Raw genomic sequence first — 27,846 nt, 5'->3', positions numbered from 1 at the left:
GTGTGCGCCTTTCTCCTGTGTGTACACCTAGATGTGGAACTGCTGGGTATTTGGGTCTCTCCCAGGTATTCTGGCTCCTCTTAGCCAGAACTTTCACTTCTGACCCCCAGGGGCACATGTAGCCCCTTCTACACAGAAAGGCCATTTGCTAAGTTCTGGAAACAGGCTCCACATCCCCTGGCCTTCCACGACAGGGCAAGGTGGTCCCAGGGGTTGAAGAGCTGTGTGTGAGGCCGGGTGTCTGGGAAGCACCACTTCCCCTCTCCCCTTTGTGTTCTTGGCCTTGGGAACACGCATGGGGCCTTTTAAGTGGATTAAGAAAGCACATGAGTTTAATGTATTACAGGAATATAATTGTTTTTTTATTGCTCATTACATTTCGAGATAATTACATAGCAACCAGGTTTGTGCTTTATGATATTACAGCTAGATCAGTGTGTGCGTTCCTTAGTCCGGAGCAGGCCTCCAGCCCGCGCGCCTTGGGCATGTGCCCCCAGCAGCACCGGAACCGCCAGTTTCTGGCCCCCAGGGCATCCCCATCTTCCTTAGGACGGAGGGGGTGGGCAGTGCCAGGGCCCAGCCTTTGCTTCTGGGCCCGCCTTCCGTGATGTCTGGAAGGTCCCACCTCCGTGAGGTCGGGTGTTGCTTCTTGCCCGCCTGCCCAGCTGCCAGCCCTCACCCCGGGGCCCTGCTATGCGGTCTTTCCCAGTGGGGACCCCCACTGCTGACTGGGCCATCTGGGCTCAGCCCTGACATGGGACCCTGGGGCCACCTGGGCAGGGAGATGGAGACAGAGCATGTCACCCAAGGGGAGGGTGGGTCTAGGCGGAGCCGTGGGCCACTCACCCCAGAGCTCTGAGTGTTAGGGCCGGGGTGGCCAAGCCCCATGGGCGGTCTGTCCATTCAGTTCTCAGGACCCCTCCAGCAGGTGGGCAGCCCCAGAGCAGCCCAGAAGCCTGTGGGCCTCCCAGTGTGCAGAGCGCTGGTGACCGAGCGCTGCGACATCCCAGGAGCTAATGAGGAGACAAGCGAAACTACTTCCAAGGATGTTGGTTCCCTTGCGCACAGGAGTGGGAGGCCCTGTCGGAGGGGCGGCCCCCCGGGACACCCAGCGACCCCTCCTTGTTTACGCTCTGTGGGTGGTGGCTGCAGGAAAGCATTCCTTTCTGCCACCTGGGAAGAGCTGGCTGACTCAGCTGCCACATCTTGTTGCCCAACAGATGTTACTTTGTTTTTTGTTTTTTGTTTAGCTTTTTAACAGGGAGCTTCAACAGTGTGCACAGGAGCGATCCCACGACAGGGAGCAGTGCCAGGAACACCCGTGTCCCCTCTCCTGGCGTCAGTGATCGCCAGCAGGAGGGCAGCCGCACGCTTGGCCCCAAGCCCCCACTGGGGTATTTTGAAGCAAGTTGTTTTATATTTAAATCCCTCCATATGTACCTCTAAGAAATGTGGAATCTTCCCGATTATAAGCTCTTACCATTTTCACATCTAAAAATATTAACTATTTCCTTGCTATCTCTGAACATGGTGTTGGTGTTCCAGGTCTGACGATCATTCAAAGGCCTTTCCCAGTGGTCCCGTTTGGACCGGATCAGAGAGTTCCTGCAGAGCGTCAGGCCGACAGGCTGCTTATTTCCTCTTGCATCTGTGGCAGGCCCCATGCCACTTCTCCATCCAGCCACTTATTTGTTGAAGAGACAGGCGCCTTGACCTGCAGAACCTCCCACACTCTGCATTTGTCGGCCTTGTCCCCGTGGTGCCATTTATCCTGTTCTTCTGACCCCTGTGTTTCTTAAACTGGCAGCCATCCCTGGGAGGTCAGGTGCAGGCTCAGGCCAAGTTCCTGGGCGTTCCAGGCACTTCCAGGTCTAATCCAGAGACACACACAACCGCTGTTCTCCCTTGCCACAGCGTAAGGACTGGTGAGCAGGCTCAGGGCACCAGCCTGGCCCGTCCGTTGTAGTTTCCCCTCAGCTCCTCACTGGATGGCTTGAGCAGCCACCAGAGGTGCCCAGTGCCACCACCCTAACTGGCTGAGGTTGTCGCCTGGCACTCTGTCTTCAAGGCGATTCTCCCTGACGGCCATTCAGTTACCTTGACATATAGTTCACCCAGGAAGGCAGAATCAGTGTCTGATTCTTTCTGCTCAGCACTGTCTGCAGTAACGCAGTGGTGCCTTAGCAACTCCCAGAGGTGGTCAGGAATGTCATCTTTCCTTTGGTGCCATTGAATTTGGTTTCAATTCAGTGCGGTCATACATGATGTGTGTATAGATAAAGATATACTCCTTGTTCTTGTGCAAATGATTCCATCTTGCAGGAGGGAAGCCATTCCAGGCGCCTCCTGGTCCTCTTACCGCTCTCCGGTCACACTGGCAGCTGCCCTGCTTTGTGGGATGACAATCTGTTCCAGACTCACCTTGTGTGTTTCCTGCCCAAGACTTGAACTGACCACTTCTCCCAGGAGCCCTGGTTTCTTTTAGCGGAAAATGGTGTTCGGTGATCACAGTCTGAGAGCTAAGAGGGAGTCATTGCTTCTAAACCTTTCTGTGGCTGAGGCTGGGGAATTGATTTTTTGCACAAAAAAATGTACATCATGAGTTGATGCTGATATTTCAGTTTGAATGTATAACTTCTTTGATTTTATGTTTACATCTCTCCCCTCTTCTGTTGAAAATCTTGTTTCCTAGTGACATCTCCATAATTACTTACCTGCTTTATCTCCCTCCAGCGATCTGTATAACTGTAATGTACCGTCGATTCGTTACAGATTCCGTCTGGACGCACACAGTTTCCTATGCCCCTGTGAAGAGATAGTGCCCATTTCCCCATGTTTAGAAGCTGGGCTCATGACATGTCCTGCCCAGGAAAATGCGGGGTTGCGTGGTGTGACTGCTGAGGCAAACCCTTGCTCTCTCGGACCCTGCAGTCACCGCACTTCAAAGAAGGCTCAGATGCAAAGCCCCGTGGGGGAGACCAGCTGTCCTAGCTACTGCAGGTAAGCCTGGCCCCCAGGCAAACTATGTACAGGTGCGGGAGCCCCAGTGGGGTCAGCAGGGGACCCAGCATCACGGTGAGAAGGATAAACTGTCATCACTTGATATTGCCACATTCTTGGGTGGTTTGTAATGTAGCAAAAGATATGACATATAGATGTTGGTACCAGGAGCAGAAAGGCACATTAACACAAACCTGAAATGCGTCACATTGCCTTTGGAGTGGGTGAGGGCTGGAAAGGTGGTGAAGAGACTATTAGAGGCTGGAGAAAGGGTGACCCTCATCCCTTTGGAATAAATGACAAACTGTCACCTGTGGTGACTTGGAAGATAAAAGATGTACCTAACAAACTTGTGGCTGTGGCTAAAGAGATCTCCAGACAGAATGTTAAAAGTGCCAGTTGTTTTATTCTAGTTGCATATGATGACGTAGAGAAAGAGATGAGCTAAAGAAGGAACTGTTCGATTTGTAAGCAGAATTTCAGAGAGAAGGCTCAGGACTTGCTCAATTAGAAAATAAAACTACCCCCCAACACCTAGTATGTCCAACTAGTAAAAGTATTTAAAGTGAAAGTGGGTCTGGGGCCAAACATCAAATCAAGGCTGTGTCTGTGGGATGTCTTATTAAGACCTTTGAAAGATTTAAGGCCATGCCTAACAATCCCTCTCGGCCATACAAAAGGGATTTTTAGGAACCCTAAGGGTTTCATTCCACAACAGCCTCATAAATGGCCTAAGAGAGAGAGGAATCTGTCTCAAAAGAGAATCTTGGATGCGGCTTTGGGATATGGAGCAAACTTCAATTAGATTCCTAGCAAATCCACAAAGTTTTAAAGAGAGTTGTACTGATGCAAACACCACCAACTTGGACTAAAGAAGACAGTTCAGAGTGGAAAGAGACTCCTGAGAGGGAAACGCATTGAGAAAATTACTCAGCTGCAAATATTGGGCTACGTGTGGGAGACAGATAACCGTCATGTTCAGCTCCCAAGCCCCTGAATTAAGAAGAGCCACCTTCGAGTCATTGCACTCAGAGAACCACATCAGAAGAGACTTGCCTGCACCTTGATCCTGTGGTTGGATGAGACCTTGGGCTGCCTACAGGAGAAATGGGCACTCCAGCGGACAGTCAGTGCCCACTGCCAGATGCACAGAGGAGCCCTCCTGGGCCTCCTGGCCCAGCTGAGCCTCCGGCGACCACAGTCAACGAGAGACCAGGTACAGCCAGCAGAGGGTGGCCATGCAACCCACAGGTGTATGAGGAAAACAACTCATTGTTTTAAGCCACAAAGGTTTAGGGTGGTTTGTTACACAGCAATAAGTAGCTGACACATATATATGATGCAAGTCTGTAACAGCTTCAAAGCAGCATTAGTAATAGTATCAGTGTTGCCAGGCAGCTGCGTCCGGGGGTGGGGGTCTCTCCCTGCACGCTAGGTGTAGCACTAGGAGAAACCTCAACCTGGACAGGGGTGGGCTCTTTACCCTGAACGAGAAAGAATTCTCGAGCAGGTCAGAGGAGTGTAGGTAAGGAAGGAGTGCATTAGAGTGAGAGCAGCACGGAATGGCAGCTGCCTTGCAGTCAGCAGAGAACAAGAAAGTGCAGAGGGAAAGAAGGAAAGTTCTCGGCCTAGGACAGATTCCCTTGCCAACGCCTGACGCCAGGGTCACCTGGCATCCTGTGTCCGCTTGGATCTGCGGCATGGGGTCTGGCGCCTGCTGCTCCAGGATCTGGGGGAGCCCTGGAGCACAGGATGGAGTGAGATTACGTTCTGAGAACTTCCCAAAGAAAGGGGATTTTCAGGCAGGCTACTAAGGGCAGATGGCACAGCAGCAGTTCTGTCCAGGTCATCCAGGCAATGGAAACATGCAGGCCAAATCTGAGCTCCTAGCAGCCCCTTCCTACTTATTAGGAGTGAAGCAGAGACTGAGTGAAGACTTGGAAATAAAATGAAATAGCAAAGAGACAAACCACAATAATCTGAGCAGTGAGAAAGCTTAATTTGAAAGTATGCACTTAAAGAAAGGAAAGTGCAGGAGTCCTCAGAGAAGAGGTGCTCTGAAAGTTTGGGGATTCTGTCTTTTAAGGCTTTCAAGAATGGGGCAAAGGGCGGGGGGCGGCGGTTATTGGGCATAGGCTTGACTTCTGGTCTCAAGGTGCTCATCTCTGGTGGGAGACACCATGTCTCCCCTTCTTTATTATCAGTCCTCCAGCTGATTCTGCCAAATAAACCCAACACAGGGATTTATTTATCTGTTCTTCTCTAAGATAGTGGCTACCCTCAAGCAGTGGGGACATATCAGCTCAGACTGCCTGCCCTGCCTTAAGGTAGGCTTTTGGGCTATTGTCTGACTACCAGAGACTATGTCAGGGATCTTACTTCTCAACTCTCTGCTTTTTAAAATGGAATTGTAGCCTTAAGATGGGGTCCCTCCTGTTCTTACTATACTGTTAATATCTCAGCATTTTTCATCATAGGCAGGAAAAGTCAATCATGATGCTTGTCCCAGGTCCCTGCCACACCTCAGTAGTAACTGGATTACTGAAAATCGTTTAAGATTTCTTTATTATTATTTTTTTCTTAGGATATGTCCCACTAGGGCTGTATAGTCCAATGACCATGTTTTAAAGTTGCTTAAAGTAAGTCTGTCTTGTGTGATTGAACCACTGACTTTATACACAGATTCATTTATTTCATTTTGATTTTAGAAACTGCCTTTTTATTATGATTTAATGTTTTGCGTTTATTTATGTTTTTAAATTAATAGGCTTTTAAAAGAGCAGTTCAGGTTTATAGAAAGATTGATCAGAAAGTACATAGGTTCTCATACACCCCCTACCCCCGCCACCCCTAGTTTCTGCTGTTATTAACATCTGCGTTAGGATGGCTCGTTTGTTACAGCCGCTGAACCTAGCCTGACACACCACCAACCCCGAGGCCTGCAGCTCTTATCAGGGCTCATTCTTGTGCTGCATGTTGTGTGGGTTTGCCAAGTGCATGACGGCCTGTGCGCATCATATGGAATCGCACACACAGCAGAGGCCCTGCACTGAGCAGCCTCTGCGCTCCATCTAGTCGCCCCTCCTTCCAACCCCTGGCAACCACCGATCCTTTTACTGTCTCCCTAGTTTTGCCTTTTCCAGAGTGTCATGCGGTTGGCGTCACACGATGTCTGGCCTTCTCAGACTGGCCTCTTTCACTTACTAATATGCTTCCTCCATGACTTCGCCCGGCTGATCATCTGTCTGTAGTGCTGAGTGACATTCCATTGTCTGGATGTCCCATTTATCCATCCATTCACCTACCAAAGGACTTCTTGGGTACCTCCAAGTTCAGGCAGTTATGAATAAAACTGCTGTGAATATCCACGTGCAGGTTTTTGGGTGGACACATTTTCAACTCCTTTGTGTGTATATCAGGGAGTGTGATTGCTGGAAGGTATGGTGAGGAGTGTTTAGTCCTGTTTGAGCCCGTCAGACCGCCTTCGGAGGGGCTGCGCCATCTGCGCTCCCGCCAGCCCTGCGTGAGCGTGCCCGCTGCTCCGTGGCCTCACCGGCTTTTGCTGCCGTGCTCTGGGTTTGGGCCAGTCTTTCTTTCCTGTCCCTCCCTCCACTTTGTGGCAACTGTCCCCATTCTTTGTCGGTTTACTCTCTCCTTTCTAAAATAAAGGAAACAGCAGCCGCGCAGCTCTGCGCCCTGCTTCTGGCCGTGGCATCGTGCCTGGGGACCAGGCCTGGGTCACGCAGTGCACCGCCTCCTTTCAGTTTCCAGGTGAACGCTGTCCCGCCACGTGGACACCCTCTGTATTCAGCCCTCAGTCCCCTCGTGTCGGGCACACGTGGTGACTGCAGTCCTGTGCTGTCACTACTGTTAAGGGCCAACGCATTTGCAGCTTTGTTAGATTTTGTGTCTCCCGCGCTGGAAGCCAGACCATCTCACATGCCCACCAGCGCTGCCCACAGCCTCGCTGGGATGCGTGTAAACTTGGGTTTGTGCCCACCTCACAGGTGGAAAGCAGCATCTGAGTCTGGCCCCACCTGCATTTCCCTCACTGTGGGAAAAGCAGAGCTTTCTGGCGTGTGTGGGGCCATTTGCATTTCTGTCTCTGTGACCCCAGTTCCCTATCCCTGACCCCCCAGATGTTTACACCTAAAGGTGACCTGAAGGCAAGAAATCCGCCCCCCGCCCCCTCCCCCTGCCCCAACAGTGCTTTCAGGCCGGGGCCTCCTGCGTCTGTAGGAAAGAACCGAATCTGGGGAGTCCTGAGGGCTGCTCCGATGGCCGAGGTGGGGAGCCGGAGGGGCACAGCCGGGGCTGTGGGGGCAGCTGGCTTCTTCCCACAGGGACGTTCTGTTTTGTAGAGAGAAAATGAAGCCCTGGAAGGCCCTGGTGGGAGCGGGGAGTGTAGGGAGGCAGGTGTTGTCCTCTGCCATCCCCCAGCACGCTGTCCCTCCCCCCGGCCACCAAGGCAGCCCCGGGGGGCTTGCTGATCTCAGGCCAAGGCCAGAGGGGTTTGTTCAGAGGGCAGATGAGGGGAGGGACCCCACGCCCCACCCTGGGGGCTCATCATTCCTTGGAGGGAGAAGCAGGACATGGGACATTCATTTGGAGCATCAGCTGCTGGGAGGCCACGGACAGCAAGGACTCTGCCCGCAGGGACCCGCTCACAGTAGGAGAGTGACCCTCATGGCAGGGCACGGGGTCACAGGTGCTGCAACTAGTGTAACATGAGGGGTGGCTTTGAGGGAGTGGGTGCCGTCCCAGCCCTGTTGGTCATGGGGGGTCTCAGACGAGGCCACCTGAGACTCAGCACCCGAGGGGTTTGGGGAAGCAGGATCGTGTAACAGGTGCACAGAGACGCCCAGGGGAGCGGCTTGGCGTTGGGAGAGCAGGTGGGTGTGTAGCTGGGGAGGCACAGGGGCGGGTGGCTGGGCGTTGGCCGGGGTGGGGGACTCGGCTTTCACTGGGGTCGCCAGGCAGCCTGGTCTAAGCGCTGAGAGCTCACTCCACGAGGAGGTGGGCACCGGGGCTAAGGGTGCAGGCGGGAGGTCCACGGGCCTGTGGGGTTCCAGGCAGGGGACGGGGCACTGACTGCGGTCATGGGGATGGGGGAGAGGCGACTGTGATCTGGTGACTGGGAAGCCGAGTTGACAGGACCCACCCATGGGTCAGAAGCGCAGAGAAGGAAACAGGGAAGGAGACGAGCAGAGTGGAGATGAGCAAGTCAAGGAGGCTCCTCCTCCTGCAAAAGGGGCTGCGCGGTGCCATAAGCGTGGGGGTGGTGGGGCTGGGAGCAGAGACCCGTGTTCCCCTTCTATGCAGGTGGAGAAGTGCAGGAGGGGTGGGGGCCTCCTCCCTCCGTCCTGGAGTGGCCAGGGCAGCCTGGCCACCTGGGGGCAGCTTGGCTGGCTTGGGTCCCCGGCTTTTGGCCAGGCTCCCCCGTGCCCTGCCGTCTGGTCCCGGGGCCTCGTGCTCTCTCCCTTCATGTCTCCTCCACGTGGCAGCCACACCTTGTACAAGGCAGGAGACACTGCCTGTTTCCTTAAAGTCTAGGCCTGAAGCTGGCCTACCATAGCTTCTGCCCATTCTGTTGGGCAAAGCCAGCCCCAGAGCCTGCTCAGACTCAAGGGGACGGAGAGCAAACACTGCCCCCCGATGGGTGGGGGCCGTGGAAGGGCTGGCACCCCCTCCGAGCCCCACCCCCACCCGGCCCCCCTGACCTGCTCCCCCAGCTGCAGCTTCCCCACCGAAAACCAGAGTCCAGGGGGCTGGGGCAGATTTGGGGCCGATCTGCACTCCAACTCGGGGCTTCACACCGGGTAGAGGAGGGGCCACCGGTGCTGCCCAGCTCCCCACTGCCCCCCTCTCAGGACAGTGGCGGTCCAGGAATGGATCACACACTTCCCATGAGCCAGGGAGGTTTTCATTTCATTTTTAAATTGTCAATAAGTTAGACTTATTTGTATGAGAAAATTCAAAGGGAAAACTCAGTGTATAAAATTCAGGGAGTCTCCAAGCCTCCACGTGCTGGACATGTTCTCACACCACAGACGGTAGAGAAATCGCTGCCTCTCCCTTTCACTGCGGTAAGAATGGGAGGAATTTTTCTTTAGGCTGTGCAATGGGACCACTCAGATCTAGGCGATCTTCGGAGCAAAACCACCGAGAGACCAACATTTTGTGCTGAGGGCAGAAAGAGCGCGGCTGAGCAGGGCGCCGAAACGTCTCGTTTTCAGAAATTTGAAGACATGGATAATTCACATCCCTTCAGATTTTCTGTTACTAGGACAAAAATTCGTAAGCCACCTCGTTACAGTGATAAAGAATTAGCGCTAGTGTCTGGCCAGATTTCACACTTCTTTCAAGAACGTAATGCTGTATTTCATGCCTCGTCTGGCACCTCCCAGGGCAGTGGCACCCCGCAGGCTGCCCCTGAGCTGCCCAGCAAGTCAGCAGCAGCCAGGAGTGGGGCATGCTGTCCATGCACGCCTGGGGCCTGGTGAGGGTGAGGCGGCCGCCCCGGGGGCCCTGCAGGACATGTTGGGAGGGTGGCTGCGCCCGCCAGGGCTCCCGAAGCACCGCCTATCCCTGCCAGCCGGCGGCCGCCTGGAGGACAGGCCCTGTCATCCTGCTGCCAGCGACACCATTATCTCCCGGGCAAACAGCTCTGTCTCCGCGCGGCCGTCAGACCCCCGGCTGCCGTGTAATTGGACCATTCAAAAGTAAATTATCTGCAGCTGGAAACAAGACACTGCCTTTAACTGGGGCATTATAAGGTCAGGACTCAAGGCATCGCGGGGAAAAGCATTTATTGAAAAGCGATGGGAAAATGAAATTTAAAATTCAAAGCTGCCACGCGCAGCGAGGGTGGTGGGCGGTCCTGCGTTCTGTGGCGGCCCCAGGAGCTGGGTCACGGGATTTATCTGCATCTTTATTTTGCTGACGCTGGGGAGCACCGTGTGAAGTGACTCTAATGTCCACCTGATGAGAGAATAAATCCTGGGAAAAAGGTTGCACGGTGTTTGCGGAGATTGGGTGGCGGTGGCTGGTGGAGCTTCGCAGCAGAATCTACCCCAGGGGGATGCAGGGCCTGGTGTGGGGTGGGGTGGGTCCATCCAGGGTGGGTGGCTCAGTTCCCCAACTCCAGTCCCCCTTTCTGCGTGGGCAACCTCACCCTGCTGCCCCTGCGGGGCTCTCGGTGCACATGTGGCCCTAGACCTGTGTCTTTCCTGCCACACTAGGCTGTCCTGCCCCCACCCCTGCACCCCGTCTCCGGCACCTTCCCTTGCCCCCCGAGACCTCACCGTCCATGCCCTGTGACCCATGTGGGCTCTTCTAGGGGAGCGTGCCTCTGGGCAGTGTCCACCCTGTGTGCACCCTGCTGGGTACCCACCCAGCGCTTCTCCATGGGGACCACACTCTGCGGGACACTTCAAGGGCCAGCGGACTGTTCCCGTGCCAGGGAGCAGGATCAGAGTCTTACAGGGACTTACCCGCCATCAGAGAGCCAACTGGTACGCGGGTGACAGGGTGGAGGCTGGGTTCCCCAGCCCCAGGACCTCCGGTTACTGTGGGGAGCTTACATGCCAGGCTCCCCCTCCCTTTCTCCCCATCGAGGTCCCCGGCACCTGGCACAGAGCCCAGCCCAGGCCAGGGCACCTTGGAGCAGGAGAAGCCCAGAGAAGGTGCCATCCACACCCCATCCCTGCAGTGCCGAGCGGGAGGATGAGGCCCCCGGGCCAGGCAGCTCGGAAGGCCTGCAGCGGGTCAGGCTCGGACTGAGGAGAAACAGGCCCAGCTCCACAAACGCTTGTTCTTCTGCCCAGCCCCCCTTGTCCCCCAACCCAGGCCAGGACCTCAGAGGTGGGCACTCGTCACCGGCCCTGGACAGGATAGCTGAGCATACAGAGCAGCGGGTCCTGGGGAACCAGGTGTTGACTGGGGCCATGCGGAGAGTCGGTCCGGCCAGACTGGAAGCCGGGAGTGGCCCAGCTCTGGGTCTTTGGTGGCCTCTATTCCCACCAGTGTCCCAGGGGTGTCTGGATGCTGGGCACTGTCCTCAGCTGGGCCTGGGCTTCCGGAACATGGGAGGAAAGGATCTATTTGGAGAGGAACACAGAGCACAGTCTGTGGGCAGCACAGTGCACCCCGGGCAATACCTAGCAAGCCACATGCCTTCGGTGGGACTCAGTTTCTCCTTCAGTAAAGGGGAACATGTACTCTCGTCCCAGGGCTTCTGTGAAGACTAAGTAGCCAACAGATGTGGAGCATCCAGCGAAGGGAGGGGCGAGTAATGGTCCTTAGTTGTTCTGTTTTGGTTTTAGAGAATTTTCTTCTATATCCCACTCTAATGCCACATTAGGATTAGCCTTGGCAGATAAAACAGAAAGTTCCCAGTAATCAGGAATTCCACACGATATAAGCACATTTCCTTTCATGTTTGTGAAGTCCAAAAGGGTGAGCCCAGGACTATTGTGGCGCCTCCTGTGTCAGGAACCCCGGGTCCTTCTGCCTTGTTCCTGCCCTCTGGATGGTTTTTATTCCTGAGGTCCAGCATGGTCCGAGATGGCTGCTGACGCTCCAGCCATTGCACCACATTCCAACCAAGGGGGAGGAAGAAGAGACAAAGAAGGGCACACCTCCCCCCTTCCCCAGTTAAGAACACTTCCTAGGAGCTGCACACACAAATTCCTCTCCTGTTTCCATTGAAGAAGAACTTGGCTGAACTCCATTGCAAATGAGACTGGGAAGTGCAGTCTGTTCCCAGTAACCATGTGCACAGCTGAAAATTGGGGGCTCTGTTACTCAAGGAGCACAGATATTGGGGGCAACTAGGAACCTATGCATGCCCTAGAATTACACTCCTGAGAAAAAGTATTTTTAAGACTTAGAACGAATAAGGATATTTTCAGCTGAAAGTAAAAAGAATTTGTCGATGACAGACCCTACTTCAGGAAGGAGGAAAATATTTCAGGAGGAAGTTCTGAAACAAGAGAGAGAATGGCAAGCAAAAAAAAAAAGTTAAATATGTGGACAAATATAAGTAAACCCGAACAATATGAAGCAAGGATAGTAACATCTAATTTGTGGGCTACGAGGACAAGATGGAAATGAAATGCTTGGAAACAAGTAGGTGTCAGCGGGGAGGAAGGTGGTGGGGTTAATCATTCTCAGAGCATGTATCACGCGACAGGGGAGTAGAAAGAATACTGACGATAAAATTTTGCTCAATTTCTTGCTAGAGACTTGTTTAATTTTATTAACATTTTGTATGTCATACATGAGTATAAAATATATGCATATAGTTTAAATAATAACAACAATAATAGCGTAGACTTCCTTGTGGCTGCCACTCAGATGAAAAGATAAAGCCTCTTTTTAAGTACAGGTTGATCGTTTCTAATCACATTCTTTTCCCTTCTCTCCAACCCCTTCCCCCAGGTAATGAGAACTCGAATTTATATTAACCTTTCCCTTGCGTTTCTTTATCATTTTTACCATTTATATTTGTGTCCCAAATGATATATTGTTTAGTTTTAGCTGCTTTTTAAGCTTTATGTAAATAGAATAGTCCTTTATAAATAACTGTGTGTCTTGCTTCTCCCATTTCACATTTCACGCTCGAGACTCACCCGCTTTCACGCTATGCCGTCATTCATTAGGCTTTACTGTTGCCCGGTGCCCCGTTGTGAATGTGCCCAATTTGTTCATCGGTTCTAGTGTTCACAGGCATTTATGTCATCTCAGGCTCTTTACCATCACAATGCTGCTTAGACACCCAGCAGGGAGCTCCATGTGCGTATGTGCAAGCCTTTCCCTGGGTGGGCGTATGCGGGTGCTGTCGCTGGAGGTGGTGGAGATGCTCTGTACTTGAGTAGCCGGGCAGGGGTTGGGCAGCCTGGACCTGGGACCTCCTGGCTGGCCCCGATATCCCGGAGCAGGCTATGACTCCATTTACTCCACTGTACCACATAAGCCCTGTCCTATTTTGCCATGATGTGGAAAATGTTGGAGAGCATGGCTCTAGAGATGTCATCCAGGTGGGGAGCTGCTGGCTTATGGGCAAGTCGCCTCTGCGAGGGGTGGTGAAGTGCTTGCTGAAGTAACCACAACCCTAACTGCTGTGCTGGGATCTCCTGCTGCCCTGAGTCCTTTCTAGTACCTGGAACTGACTTGCTTTTTAATCTGTGTAAATTTGGTTGTAGTAAAATGATATCTTATTGTCTTGCTTTAAATTAACAAGTAAGTACAAGTTTAATATAGTACAAATCATTGCACATTATTGGACAAGTATATAGTAAAAAACAAAACAAACCGCCAAACTCATATAGTACTAAAAGGCTTGTGGGAAAACGCATTTTCTGGCATTTACATTCATCCACATATTTCTAAATAGAATGTGTATGTGTATTACTACCTTTGATCAATCAACTTAAGACATAACCTTAAAGATTTCTTATTAGAGAAGATTTAACCCTTGTACTCTGCCACTGTCTCTGCTTCCCCTCTCTACTATCCCAATAAATATATTTATATTACAATTCTTGGTTAAATCAGACCAAACATGTCGGCATGGATTGCATCGCATCAGTGTAGCAGCCACGCTTGACCTTGCACCACAGAGCGCTCCGACTCTCTCCTTTCTCGCTCTTCGTGTTTCCTGAAGTTGTTAGTTGCCTTGCTCTTTTATTCGCTCATTATTTCATGATCTATTGTGAATTCTCCCCACACTTTCCAGTGTCTTTTCTGTGCACTTTTTCACGCCGCTTCTTCCTGGAGACCCTGTGCCTGGAGTTCCCTTTCTCTTCTGAGCTGGGCTGTCACTCTCTGGGGTGGTCGCACGTGTCATTCTGTGATTTGCTTCTGCTAGCGCTGTGCCTTTCTCCTGGGTGGGAGTCCTGTTTCTTGAATCCCATTCATACCTTCCTGGTTTATTCTCTTGTTTTGGTGCGAACAATTTTTCTATGGTTAAATAAGGATAAAAATATGGCCAGTCAGTGAGAATCACAGTGATGGCAGCTCTCGCCGTTCTGGTCTCTTGGAAATGCTCCTCCTCCTGGACAGTTGCCCTGTAGGCCTGGGGTCTTCTTTCACCATCATCCCTGAGAACCCCTTAACATCTCTTGTTTTCTGGGTCTTGTGGCTTCCTTTGTTTATATGGAGCACATCCACCCATAATTTAATGAGGAAGGTACACAAGAGGTAAATTGCTTGAGATGTGCATGTCTGAAAACAATTTTATTCTATCTCACAGTTGATTGACATTTGGTTTGAATGTGGAGATGTGAGTTGGAAATCAATTTCCTTTAGAACTATGAGGGCATCATTCCCTTGTTTTTTGCTTCCACGTTGCTGTTTGCAAGGCTGGAGCCATTGTTTCCTGGTCTTTGAACATGCCCATCACCGCTTCACAATCAAGATATAGAACTATCCCATCTCCACAAAGATCTCCCTTGTGTTATCTCTTTAAAGTCAAACACACACACACACCATTACCATCATCATCGTCATCATCCCTAACCCCTGGCAACCACCATCCTGCTTTACATCTATATCATTTTGTCATTTCTAGAATACTACACAAATGGAACAATTAAGTGAGTGACCTTTGAGATTGGCTTTTTTCACTCAGCATAATTGAGGGCCACCCAAACTGCTGCATCTGTCCATAGTTTATTCCTCTTTATTGCTGAGTAGTGTTCCATGGGATGGGTGTACCAGTTTCTTTCATTATTCCTGTCTTGGGGGGCACTTGGTTTATTCTAGTTTTTGGCTCTTACAAATAGAGTTGCTATGAACGATAATGTACAGATTTTCTGCACAGACATGTTTTCATTTATCTGGACACGTGCCTTGGAGTAAAATTGCTGGGTCCTACAATAAGATATGTTTGGATTTTTAAGAAATACGACTATAATCTAGAGTGTTTTTACTGTTTTATGTTCCCACAAGCGATGTATGAGAACCCAGTTCTCTGTATCCTTGCCGGCACCTGGTGCTGTCGTTATTTCCTTTTGAACATTCTACTGTGTATGGGGTGATATCTCACTGTGGCCTCAATTTGATTTCTCTAATGCCTATAATGTCACCTCCTTAATATTTGTGCCCTGGCACCTCTTTGGCCTTGTGTTGGTCCTGGCCCTGCCCTTGCAGAGATCCTCAGTCCCAGAGATGCCTGCTACAACCATTTCCTGAGTCTTTCAATATTCTTGGTAACAAATCAGGTTAATTCCAGTTTTCCCTCGCCAGCCTAGGATTTACCTTTCCCCAGTCTAAGGAGGTCGTTACTTGTTCCTGTGCTTTTTAGCTTCCAGAATTTTGTTTTTGTCTCCTGTTCTTTTCATTCTTAATGATATTTGTCATAAACGATTCTCATTACAATAGCTTTAGCGGGAGTTTGGAGGGAAAATAATGAGATGCATATGTTCAGTCTTTGATCTAACCCAGAATTCCCCACAGGATCTTGAAGAGGCATGTCCTTGACTGCTAGTGAGGCCCCTCTTTTTAAACATTTAGGAGCCTGTATGGTTCCTCTTTTGTGATACGCTTGTCCACAGGTCTTGCCCATTTGTGCTATGGGACTGTCCGCCTTCCGTGATTGTTCATAAGAGCTCCTTATCTATTTCGTATGTTACCTCTAGTCCATAAGCTGGTTGCAGATATTTTATCCAAGTCTGTGACTTAGCTTTTCACTTTATAATCTCTTTTAATTGCATTTATTACTTTTAATGTAGTTGAATTTGTAAAAATTATCCCTTATGATTCGTTCTTCTATATCTTATTTGAGGGATCACTTTCTATTCTACAATTTCTATTTACATTTTCACGTTTTGTGTTTAATCACTTGAGATTTATTTCTAAGTATGATGTGAGGTAGAGATTCATTTTCAGTATTTTTAATATGAAAAGCCAGTTTCCCAGCATCTTAGCAAAACTCCCGTCTTTTTCATCCTGATCCGCACTGTTTACTTTCCCAGAATTCCTGGAGGTTCACACCTCCAGGCTTCCGTGAACATGTGTTCTGACTGTGCTGTCCTGCTCTTCTGTCCTGCTCTTCGTCCACCTCAGCGTGGGCACCGGACGGTCCCCTGACTTCAGCTTTTCCGTAATTATAGCTGCTTGGTCAGGAAAGCTTGTCAGCTTCCTCTTCTGCTCCGGGACTGTTTGCGTGATCCTGGCCATTTGCTCATAAATAAAATCAGTTTGTGCAGTTCCATGAAAAGACCTCCTGGGAATTTTGTTCTAATTGTATTAAATCTTTGGATCAATTTTTGGAAACTTGATGTCTTATGAAATAAACAGTTTCATATTGCCTCTAAAGTTTTAATGTTTTTTTTCCCCAAAAGTTTTTACCCACTTCTTAGTTTTATTCTTAGGTATTTATATATATTTTTTGCTGATATTGTAAATAACATTTAAAATTTTATATTTTCTGACTGATTGTGGTTGTTGATGTACGGAAATGCACCTGGATTAGGGATACTTCGTATCCAGCAAATTTTCTAAACTTCCTTATTGAAAAAAGATTTGTTCGCTTTTGCTTTTCTTGGACAATCGTATCATCTACAAATAATTGTGGTCTTTCTCTTCATTTCTTACACATTTATTTCCCTTCTTTACTGAATTGGCTGGGAACTTGGGGTAACTTTTTTTTATTGTGGTGAAATATACATAACATAAAATTTACCATTTTAACCATTTTTAAGTGTATATTGCAGCAGCATTAAGTAGATTCACACTGTTGCGCAGCCATCCCCTCCATCCACCTCCAGAACTTTCTAATCTTCTTCCCAAACTGAAATGAAACTATGTCCCCACTAAGCACTAACGCCCCATCCCTTGCCCCTGGCACCCGCCGCCCTGCTCTCTGTCTCTATGGATTTGACTCCTCTGGGGACCTCATGGGAGCAGAATCCCATAGAATTTGTTCTTTGGTTAACTTCTGGCTCTGTATATAAGCATATTAAGCATGAATAACCACTAAAGGAATGCAATACGTTTAACAGCAGAGAAGGCAAATAAGAAATAAAAAAGGATAATCTGCATGAAGGCCAGAAAGGAGGAGGAAAAAGAACAGAGGAATACAAATAGGAAAGATATGGTGGAGAAATCGGGGGTGGAACCTGTGACTCTCTGTCTCCACACTCATGGCAATTGCCTGCAGCGCCATCTGTAGGCTGGAGGTGCTCACAGCATCCCTCGCTCAGTTCCTGGCCTAGCTGGCCTCTCCGGGGTTCCCAAGGACTAGACCCCACAGGGGAGTTGCCTCCTACAGAGCCCAGGGTGCAGGCCCGCCTGCAGAGGACTCTGCCAAGAATTCCGAGAGGTGCAGTGGTCCAGTCGTAAAGCAACATGAAATGCTATAAAAAGAGTTTAACCGTGCACACGTGGCAGTCATTGCATTTAATTTATCACTCTGCAAAATTAAAGCTGTTCTGGGGTTTGCCATCACTCATGCAGCATGGAGTTATTTATTGGACACTGTCAGAGATGAGGGGATCCGAAATTCAGGTCAGGAAAAGTCAAGTTTTACAGAGGCCCGTCTGAATCCCCAGGGGCCTCGCCAGCTCATGGTAATGCTCCCATGTGCAGCAGGAAGGGGAGCAGTTCTCTGCTCATTTTCCTGATGGGAAATCCAAGGCTTTGTGTGGATACCTGGAATGTCGCTACTCCTTGCTCCGTGCTCTGAGCCCCCGGACTGACTCCTCGGAACTCTAAGTGGGCTGCCTCCTGCACCTGCCCTCGGACTGTGTACCAAGGTGCCAGGTGCTTGAAATGCATACCAAGCCCTGCAAGGAAGGTGTGCTTACTCCCCATGGTACAGATTTGAACCCAGGCTTTGAAAAACGAATCACGCAGGCTGGCGCTGTCCACCCAGCAGGTGCTGAATCTGTGATTTCCATGAACCCTTGAAGGAGGGGGCTGGGAACTTGGAGGAGGGGCAGAGCAGGCAGAGGCCCATCTCGGAGGAAGGGTGAAGCTGGTTTAAGTACGTGCGGACGGTCACTAGGGAAGACACCACAGATTCTTCCTTCAAAGCATTTGCGCAAGCAATCACGCACGGAGACTGACTGGGTGTGTGGGTGGGGGGAGCTCTGGCTGAGCCTCTGGGCTCTAATTATCCAGGTAATAAGGCTGTTTGTATCAATACGCTGGGGCAGAAGAATGGCTGTTTGGCAGCTGTCTAATGAGGCGAGGAGTGGGGGTGAGTGGCCCTGGTAAGGCCCATCGGCTCACCAATGGGCCATGGCAGCCCCCCTTGGGTTCCTGTGTGCAGGGCCCAGGAAAGGCAGGCGGAGGCTAGGGGAGACCAAGGCAGGTGGGCCCAAAGTGGTCACTAGTTCCAGGGGAGGGGAGCTCACTGCCCGCTGTTGCCAGGCAACACATCCCGGGTCACCCACACCTCCAGATCTGCTGCTCCATGCTGGCGCCTTCCAGAGGAGAGGAAACAGGCATGTTGCTGAAAGGAGCAGGCTGGAGCTCAGGTGCTGGCGGCCCTTTTCCAAACCCTCTCTCTCCAGCCCACCACCCTCCCAGCACTCACTTTCCAGAAGACTCAGCAGAGGCTCAAAGAGGGAAACCGGCCCAGCTTGAGCCTGGAAGAGGCAGGAGGAGAGATGGTGTTGGGAGGCCTCCATGGATGGCCTGCTGAGGGACTTCCCTCTCTGGGCCTGACTTTCCTCTGTGGAATGATCTCAGGCTTCAGCTGAGACCTTCTGCCTTTCAGAGGCTTGGCATGCTGGGGGGCTGGGGGGCCCCCGCCGGAATCGGGTGTGTGCAGAGAAGCACCACATCCCTAGTGGGGGAGGCTGGCGGTGATGAATGACCAGCAGCACAACGTTCTAGAAAAAGAAATAGGACCCGGAGACAAAGGAGACAGGACTGGACAGGAAGACAGGAGGGGCAGCAGGCACCTGGCACCTGTCTCCTCCCTCAGGGCGTGACAGCAGCCCCTGCAAGGCCCCTGTCACAGGGCTGGCCTGTCCCAGTGCCCACCGGACACTCCCACTCCCCACCCCAACTCATGGTGGGAGAGTCAGACGGGGCCGGTTACCCAGCTCCACTGCCCACCATGTGCGGGCACAGCATGGGGCTCACGGGAACCAAACTAAGGAAAACAGAACAAGAAATTTGCAAAGTGGAGCGCCAAGTGAGGGCCATGGTGAGGGGCTGAGGACAGCTTGGTCCCGAGGGCACCACAGGGCACTTCAGGCGGGGATGGTGAGGATGGCACACGCGCCCTCACGCGCCACCCCAGCTGCGGTTTCTCCACCTCCAGACAGGGGACGCGCCCGCCCGACAGAGCTGCTCCATGGCAGGTTCTGACATCAGTCGTCCAGGCCGTGCTTAGCCTGCTCTTCAGTGGGGAGCCAGAGGAGGCCGACCTTGAATTTTTTTTAAGTAAGAAAAGCTGACATTTTGAAAAGTTGTCGACCAGCTCCACTTGTTATCCAGCTAACCTCCAATTGCATGGATCCTTCAGTAGATAATAATGATACACTCTGGAAAAAATGGTAAGAATAAATAAGTCATCAGGACTTCGAGTCTCAGGTCCAGCATGTGAAGAGCTTGGAAGTTGTTACTCCTACCCTTACCACAAGAAAAGGTGGGCAAACTGAAAATTGATGACCTTTCTCAGACCCATCAGAGTATGGAGGTTGCAAAGCAAACAACCACCTCCAGATATGGAGATACAGACAAATAACAGTGGAACAAACCTGAGACCCACTTACCAGGAGAAAAGCTGCTGGACCATAAGCTGGTGGGACCACTTAAACAAGGCTTTGTTGACTTGGTAAATGCAGAGTAGCTAACTAAATGTCAGTGAGAGATTCCCGGGGGATGGCAGTTTTAGGGGTCCCCAGTACTCTGGTCTTCTCCTCCAGAGACCTGGCCAGGTGCTTACAATGAGAATCTGAGAAACATCCCAACATCTCTGGCAGAGGGTAGAGAAAAACAATCGTGTGGAATATGCCCAATATCTGTAACAAAGGCCCGGGCAGAGCTCTGCCAGACTGTAAGTTTCCACCCCAGGGGGAAGGGGAGTCTTTCTACTCTAGCCTCCCCCAGCTTCCCGGTTCCACCTTAGGATAAAAGCGAACAGTGAACAACGACCCAGGGTCTCAAGACAATAGATTGAGGATGTTGCAGCAGAGAAGTGGGGACAGAAGGAAGGCCACAGCCCAGGGTCACAGACCCAGCAGAAGACTGACATTTAGGTGGAAGGCTGTAGGCAGCCTCCCTTCCCCAGCGGGCTCCCCTGTAATAACAGTGGGCTCCTGGGAAAGACACAGGCTCTACAGTGGAAGACTCAGGGAAGCTCAAAGTCAGGAGGCCTAGGACACCAGAGGAAGCTAAGGCCTCCGGCACCCACAGCTGTAGAGTCATGGGATGCAGCCCAACGCCTAGCTAGATCGACACCCAACCTCACACTCAAGTTCCCACTACCCAACCCAAGATGTCAGGTTTTCAAAAAAAAAATTAAAAAGCACACTAAATGATAAGAAAAAGACAACATGCAGAAAGCGATGACTAGTGTAGCAGAGAGATGGAAACGCTGAGAAGGAATCAAAACCATTGCAGCAGAATGACGAACACCCCGTCGGTAGGCAAGTCACAGCCAAGGGACATGAGCGAATCGGGGAGCCTGAAGACAGTTCAACAGAAACTGCCCCGGCCGATCTTCCTGTCTTTAATATCTTCTATGTTTTCTGTTTCTACCTCTTTTCTTTCTGAGCTGCATTCTGTGTGATTCCTTCAGTTCTATCTTCTAATTTAGTAATTCTCTTTTTGGTTATATCTAATCTGCTACTAGAACCTTCTCTTGAATTTTTAATTTTGATGATTCTTATTTCTCAAAGTTCACTTTTTTCAAGTCTGTCTGACCATTTTACTATCCTCTTTTGAACAAAATTATGTCTTAAATTTCCCCAATGACTTCTTTAAAAACTTTTCAACACACTTTGTAAATTGTTACATCCAGTAATTCCAGTACCATAAGTCCTATAGGGTCTGTTTCTGCTGATGCTGTCTCAGGACGCCATATTTCATGGATGTTTCAAATTTTGTTTGTGAGCTCATAGTCACTGGCTTCTATCTGTAGAAATTCTTTGAGGTTTGTGCTCAAAGTGTAGTTTTCTCAAATAGGACTTGAATAGGATGGATCTCCAGTATCTGGGGATACTACCAACCCAGGACCACTTTAAATAAATCAGTTTTTTATCACACACAGGTGTGGATCACAACCCCACATCTTCATAAATGAAGGACTGTGGGCAGGAACCCTTAGGGGGAATCATCTGTCCCCCCACTGAGACCCCAGGCCGTCAGGCGTGTCTGTCGGATCTCGTCTGGTTCGTGCGCTGCGAAACCTGAGCTTGGGATCCTGGGTTTATGAAGGGGACTGCTGAGTCACCCCCCTTCCCACGCAGGCTGCAGGCTCTGACTCCCGCACCCAACTCCCTCCCTCTCAGCGCACATACACACGCTTCCTGAGTCCCAGGCTGAGGGCCACTGGGGCCGTGGGTGCTGTGGGGAAATGTCATGGCCCATGTGCACTTCCCACCTTGGAATTATGTTTTTTCTGAAGTCTGGTTGTTTCTCTTACTTTCTCGGGATCTCAGGCTTGCTTTAAAAATACTATTTCTCTTTCTAGGCCTCTGTGCATCAGGGTCTGCCGAGCAGCGAGGATGCAGGTCCGTTTAAATCTCCGTCCCCTCATTTGCACAGTGGCCCAGTGAGCCCTGGGGGTCCCTTCCCTGAAGGCAGTTTGAGTAGGACGCAGCCTCCTGATTCTGCCCACCTGTGGCCTGACGGGACACAAGCCCTCGGCAGGCAGACATGTCTCAGCACTCATTTAGAGTGTGAGTGAGAGCTGGTTGAGATGCCGGAAGATCTGGGCTCCTGATTCCCTGACGCACCTCCCCTGGTCTGGCCAGGCTGCTGGCTCATCGTCCACAGTCGGCTGGGGGCGGATGGCCCAGGGTGACTTGCCGGTCAGGCAGCTGGGTGCCTGAGGCTGGAGGCACCACTTCCAGATGCCTCTGTCCACATGGAGCCTCACCCTCCGGGGCCTCTCCACGCAGCCCGGGCCTCTCACTGCAAGTTCAGCTGCAGGGAGTCAAACTTCTCACAAGGCACTGGTTTCCCCAGAGTGAGTGTCCTGGGGAGCTGGCATAGCTGCAGGCCTCCCTGTGGAGCCCCACACGTCAGGCCACCGTGTTCAGGTCACGCCAGCCACTCAGACGAGGGCAGGGCCAAGGCTGGACTGGACTAGACTCCAGCTCTCAACGGCAGGGGAAGCAAAGGACCTCACCCATCCTCCATCTCCCATGTCTTCCCGGTGGGTACAATTGTGTATATTCCTTGCATATGCAAAACCCACTCAGGGCCCCCACAAAATACACCTAACCCCACTGCACTCCCTGCCGGCCCCACCCTGTTTGGGCTTGTCTGAAGTCTAGGACCACCTCATCTACATGGTGCACACAGGGTCCTGGGAGGGCTCCTCAGGACGGTCCTCTGGTGGGAGGATCTGGGAACCGTGCCTGGTTATCTGACCCACCAGCACCCATGGCGAGGCTTAGGTGAGACCACCCAGCAGAAAACAGGCATGCATGCGGTCCATTCCCCCGTAACCCCCAAGTCCAGCCCTGCCTTTGAGGCTGACTCCTGCTCCCAGGGAGCTTGACCTTCTGGGATCCTGGTTTGTCTGAGTTACTTTTTCATAAGAAATGTCACTGTTCACCTCCTTCCTGACCAGGGAAGGTTGAGACCCTTTTGGGCTAAGCTGGCACAACTTCTCTAAGAGCCTTGAGGGGTCCTTGTGGATTCCTTGACACCCAGCGGCCTTCGGGGGAGCCTTCCCTGACTGAGGGCGGCCTGCTCAGGGCTGCTCTGGGGTGGCATCTGTCTAGCCGGCAGGATCTGGGGCTGCCTGAGGCCTGAACAAGGCCTGACAGCCCCTGGCTTGCAGCCAGGCTTCTTTGCCCTGAAGCCGTTTTTGTGTTGAGACTTTGTGGGGAGTTTGAGGTTATATTTTTGGTCCAGCAAGTCCTGGGTCCTTTATGCTTCCCCTCAGTTCTGCTAAAAAACTTAGGCTCGTCTCTGCCCTTTTATCTTTCATCACAGGCAGCCAGACGCAGCCAGCCGGTCTTCTGAGGGCCTGCCTGGAGGTCCCGGGCAGATGCAGGGGGTCACGAGCCGCCGGTTCTCTTTTCCATGTTCCGCAGCTGAGCGCTGCCTGATGTCCCCCACTGCACTCCGGGGCTTGCTCCGTCCCCCAGCCTCCCCTGCGACCTGGTCCCCAAACTAATGATCCACGTGTGAAGTTTCTATCGTGATGTAATAAACCGTCCCAAACATAGTGGCTTAAAACACCCATATCGTCGTGGTCCTGATTCTGTGGGTCAGGAGAGGGCTCAGTGGGGGCTTTCCTCACATCCACATGGCCTCACGTCCTGAACGGCACCTCGGTGTCCCTTGACTGCTCTTTCCCTACATGAAGGCCTTGGTTTCTCACAGCATGGCAGGGAGGTGGGCATCTTACATAGCAGCTGGTTCTCCTTAGGGTGGGCTTTCCAAGGGAGCTGCGAGAGCTGCAGGACCTCAAAGCCCCAGATGCCACTCTGCCATGGCCTCGTAATCAAGCAAGTCACCAAGGCCAGTGCCCTCCGGGGGGCAGGGACATTAGACCTCCTTTCTCAAGGGAGGGGCAGCAAGATCTGCTGCCACCTTGACTCTGACAGTGTCCCCAAGGCCCCAAGCCACCAGCTTCCCGGGCCTCCTGATGCCTGCGTGCCCACCAGGAGAGCAATGGGGGATGGCTCCCTCCAGGGCAGTGCGTCTGGGCCTGGCCTGCAGGGACCCCAGCCAGTTCCTCTCGACCTGGCAGCTCTGGGCCCTCAGGCGTGTCCATGAGCACCCCATGGGCAGGGGCACTGGAGCACTCAGGACTTGGAGTGGCCAGGGGGCAAGGGGCTGTGGGGTCCTAGGGAAAAGCAGGTGGCTTCGGAGGTCAAGGAGTCTTGGCAGGGGTGGGAGAGAGGCTGAGGGCTGGGCACGGCAGACTCTGCGTTGGGCCCCCATGGCCAGCATTGCTGCTTCCCCACATGGCGCTCGCGCTCCAGGGTTGGGAGGCCTCACTGCTGCCTCCAGCTGCACGCTCCCCACCCCAAATGCCTGCACCCTGCAGAGTGATTGAAGGGGCTGCAGCACCAGGGTCTGCCCTCATCTGGGAATGGCGGTGTATCTGGGGGACCAGAGCCCAGCGGGGAAGATGGGGGCATACTCAGGGCCCCTGTGAAACCCTGCACTGAGGGGCAGGGTGGGAGCAGAAGGGGAGGACCCGGTTTAGGCTGTTGGGCTGGCAGCGCCTCGGCCGTGTCGGCGTTTGGGCAGGAGACCCGAGCGGGTGAGGGACCTCATCTGTCAGCTGGGCAGAAGGGCCGCACCCACTGGGGCAGGGCTGCTGTGAGGGCTGAATGGCGTTAAGTCTGAAGGACTTGGTGCACAGTAGGTCGTTGTGGGGATTAAATATTATTCACTCTGATGACAAGTTTTCCAGACAGATGGAAGTGCAGGGCCATGCACACAGAGGCACAGCAGGTCCCGTGTGCCTGGGGACAGTGTCAAAGGTGGGTGGACAGAGTCTATGCAGGGCAGGCAGTTTTGCACAGTGAAAACCACAGAGGCCACAGGGGGTGACTTGATGTCCAGTCTGGTTTCTCAAGGATTGCAAGGCAGGTGAGCTATAGGGCCAAGAAGGGGATGGGGAGACAGGCTGGCAGGTGGTCACAGGGGGTCACAGGGCCTGTAGGGGTGCAGTACAGGGCACGAGAGGGCCAGTTGATGGGCCCTGGTGTGGCACAAGGGGAGCTCATAAGTGCTGGAGACCTCGGCGGCCAGGCGTGGGCTCTGCTGTGGGCTGGGCTGTCATCGCCCCTTCTCGGCAGCCCGGGCTTGCCCCCGCTTCGGGAAGGGCTGGTGTGGGTCAGCAACACAGCCCAGGGGCCCAGGGAGGTGGGCTCCATCGGCACCGGCGCGTGGGTGGTGGTCCTGGCCTGCCCGGGAGCTGCCGGGATGTCTTGTGTGGCGACACAATGCTGACTCTGGGGAAGGTGTGACATGAGGCGTCCAGGAAATTCATTGTCATTGCTCTGCACTGGAAGTCAGGTGAGCCCACGACAGTGGGAGCTGAGCTATCATATCACCCACGTTTCAGATTTCTTTGGACTCTTGTAACTGCACACTGGCAGCAGGGTATGGGTGCAGGCAGTGCGGCGGCCCGAGAGCAGGTGCATGTCTGTGACTGCAAGGCAGCAGGTGGCGCCGTAGGGGAAGCACCCGCTCTGCGGGGTGGGCAGGGGCAGTGGAGCAGCGAGGGGCTGGAGACTCACTGTCCAGCCGCCCACCCACCCTGCTATCCTGGCTTGTGAAACCGTCTCTGCGCTGCCCCAGGGCATCCACGGCACAGGGAGGTGGGGCCGAGACGTTCCCCAGAACAGTCAGGGTGCACCCACATGTGTGGGGCTGGCCGACAGCAGGATGGAGCTGGCTGGGTGGCGGGTGCGTGAGGCTGCAGCCCCAGCCCAGGGCCTGCGCTGTGATGCTTCAGACGGGAGCCGAGGGCCCGCAGCCACCCACCCGAGCAGCCCAGCACCCTCACACCACCCAGTCAGCCACCAGCCTTGAGGGCCACCCCCTTTGGCCCTTACCTGTTTTCACCCCTGACCTCACCCACTCCCAGCCAAGACCTGGGCCCCGGAGGCCCCTGCACCGCCGAGCTCTGCACCCTTCCTCCCCCTTTCCTGACTCAGTGCCCCCACAGACTGAGGCCCTAGGAGGGGAGGGGGCTCAGGGAGCATCGTGCAGTGACAGAAGGAGCCGGGCACCCCACGTGGGGCAGGGGAGACACGACCAGGGTGGGCGTTCTCGGCTCCAGAGGTGCGCTTGGCTCTGCCCTGGCCTCTGCGGCTGGCTTGTGGCAGCAGATGTGGTCCAGGGCTGGCCCGGGGCTGCAAAGCCACTGCCTCCTCAGGGGGCTGCCGCTGGACAAACTCCTTTCTTCCTTCCTTTTTCTTGTTTTTTTTTCATTTCTACTTAAAAAAAAAATTTGCTTAGGGATCATTTTGAGCTTTTTGCTAGAAGTGCGTTTTATCATCACAGAGAAGGTCGTCAAATGACCCTGGTATCCCCCCTCCTACCCCCGCCCCTGCCCAGGAGAACAGGCGGGCTGGCACCGCATGCTGCCGGCACATTCTCCTCCCCTGCCCTTGTCCTCAGACTGCCCGGGCGCTGCCCAGGGGAGAAGCCCCTCTTCCTCCTGCTCACTGTCCACCCGGAGGCCCTTGCCCACCAGGCCCCTCTGTGGGGGCTTTGGAAACCCAGGCGAGGCCTCTGGAAGTTCGGGGTGAGCTTCGGGGTGTCGTGTGGGCCCACCGCTCTCCGGCCTTGACGGGCGCTCTGCTCTCCTCTTCCAGCCACACCGGGGCCCTGGCAGGAGGACAGCGGGCGGCCACTCCGAGGAGGGAGGGCTCCGGGGAGTCGTCCGAGACAGTCCCCCTGCCCCTCAGGTCGGACCCCACTGCGGGCTTTGTGGTCCCCTCCTTCTCGTCCTGTTTCAAAGCGGCCTGGTGCTGGAGCCCTCCATTCGTCCTGCTGGGAACCGCACAAGGGATGCCATCCTGCTTAGCGCCTCTGCAGCCCGCGGCGGGCAGCACGCAGGCCCCCCTGAGGCTGGGCGGTCCTCCGCATGGCCCCCGGGAGGCAGCACAGGCTTTGGCCCACTGCCACCTGCAGAGCGTCTTCTGCCACCAGACTCCCCAGCGGTGCAGCCCGAAGGCCCAGCCCACGGGGTGGCCACCAGGAAGCCAGCAGGTGGACGCGGGCTGCCCGCGGGATTGGCCCAGTGGTCCCACCTGGCACGGCTGGTCCTCAGGTACTTTGGTGGGTTGAATGTTGGCCCCCAGTGAGTCTGTACACTAAGCCCTGGAGCCTTAGGCAGAATCCAGGGGAGATCTGAGACCCGGAGAGAAGGAGGCTGCGTGAGGACGGAGGACGGAGGCAGAGACCAGAGCGGCGCGGCCCTGGGGCTGCCGGAGGTGGGAGGGGCCCCCCGAGGGCCCTTGGAAGGAGCGCGGCCCTGCTGATGCCGGCTGGACTCGGGCTCCTGAACCGTGAGGGGATCAGTCTGTCGTCTGAAGCCCCTCGTTTGTGCTGAACGGTCCCTGGCAGCCACCCCAGAAGGCACAGGATGTGCGCCCGCTCTGCCCTGCCTCTGCGGCATGACGTGGAGTGAGGGGACACAGGAAGGGACAGCCGGGTGGATGCGGGTGCGGGACGGAGGGCTGGACCCCGGGGACGCAGTCCAAGGGGCAAGCGTGGGTGGCGGCCTGGCCACTGAGGGGCCGGACCGGCCTGCGCCAGGTGCCGGGGCTGAGCTGCTGCTGCCTGCCAGAGTCAGCACCCCAGCTCCGAGAGCCCTGTCTAGAACCACACACTCTGGAGACCTACACGGTGCTGGCCTGGGCTCGGGGTGCCAGAAGGCTGGCCTCAGAACCCCCACTCTGCAGGCAAGGAAGTGAGCCCCAGGCCCAGAGGCTAGGAGGCTGTGGCCCTGGACTGGGACCCTGGATTCCAGCCCCACGTCTCCCTGCCTCACGGGAGGCCCCATCCGTTCTGCAGCCAAGAAGGCCCAGACTAGGGGAGCTCAGGTGGAGAAGGTGCTGACGTGGGGAGCTGCAGTCCCAGGTGGCCTGAGCACCCCTGCCAGGGGCAGTGCAGGCCCCAGGCCCCAGTGCCCTGTGTGCAAGCCAGGATGCACATGCCATGGGACCTGTTCTGCCA

General features: G+C 53.5%; 1 long non-coding RNA gene across 3 annotated transcripts in view; it reads left to right on the top strand.

Moving 5' to 3' along the window:
* LOC140850680 (uncharacterized) overlaps positions 1–27,846 on the top strand; it is a 109,434-nt gene that overhangs the window by 59,443 nt on the left and 22,145 nt on the right. Inside the window, exons 3-5 of one of the 3 annotated variants that reach the window (XR_012133619.1) lie at positions 2,773–3,000; positions 21,656–21,695; positions 23,131–23,398. The exons of the other annotated variants lie outside the window; for them this stretch is intronic. This is a non-coding gene — a long non-coding RNA (uncharacterized lncRNA). Of the gene's footprint in view, positions 1–2,772; positions 3,001–21,655; positions 21,696–23,130; positions 23,399–27,846 lie in introns of those variants that run through there. 3 annotated transcript variants of the gene reach the window in all.

The sequence above is a fragment of the Manis javanica genome, chromosome 8 (genome assembly GCF_040802235.1).
Source record: "Manis javanica isolate MJ-LG chromosome 8, MJ_LKY, whole genome shotgun sequence".
NCBI classification, from domain to species: domain Eukaryota; kingdom Metazoa; phylum Chordata; class Mammalia; order Pholidota; family Manidae; genus Manis; species Manis javanica.
Note: the sequence above shows the minus strand (reverse complement) of the source record. Positions and strands in the feature narration are given on the sequence as shown.